The sequence below is a fragment of the Festucalex cinctus genome, chromosome 5 (assembly GCF_051991245.1).
Source record: "Festucalex cinctus isolate MCC-2025b chromosome 5, RoL_Fcin_1.0, whole genome shotgun sequence".
NCBI classification, from domain to species: domain Eukaryota; kingdom Metazoa; phylum Chordata; class Actinopteri; order Syngnathiformes; family Syngnathidae; genus Festucalex; species Festucalex cinctus.
In genome coordinates, this window is record NC_135415.1 from 8,940,001 (window position 1) to 8,940,670 (window position 670).

Genomic DNA, 670 nt, shown 5'->3' on the forward strand with positions numbered 1-670 from the left:
TCTGCATGTGAAATCATTGTTCTGGATAGAACAAGTTAGACGAGTGTAGCTGTTCTGACTTTTTGGCGAAGGTTTTACTATCTTACTATCATCTCGTTAGACTAAACTACGATAAATTTGAAAACAATCATCTACTTGTTTGAAATGTAAGGTCAAATTTTGTCAACGGATATTTTGTTAAAATGTGCTGATTCGATTTGGGGTCAACATTTCCAATAAACCATTAATGAATCAAATGTCTGACTACCGGTACTTCTGAGCCCCTCACAATGGAGGTATTTTACAATAAAATTGATGCAATTTATACATGATAAAGGCCATAATTCCATAAAACCAATTACATTTGAGCTGAAAGCATACTCACATCTTTACTTTCAACTTCATAGTTCATAGTGACATGAAGACGGTAAAAGCCTTGTCATTGCCGAATTATTTCCGGATTTAACGGTACTTATAATTGGATTTTTATCATCTAACATATCTTTAAAATGCGTACAGTATTTTCACAACTAAAGTGAATCACATGAAATGCACAACTGTTTTCTGTTAACAAAGTTGCTAATGTTAAACTTGGTAGCCACTCTACACTTGTTAACCTATTAAGCGTATCTGTCACATGACAGTGTCAACAGTGTAACTTCTGCACGGCCAGCCTGTGTTCAGACTCTTG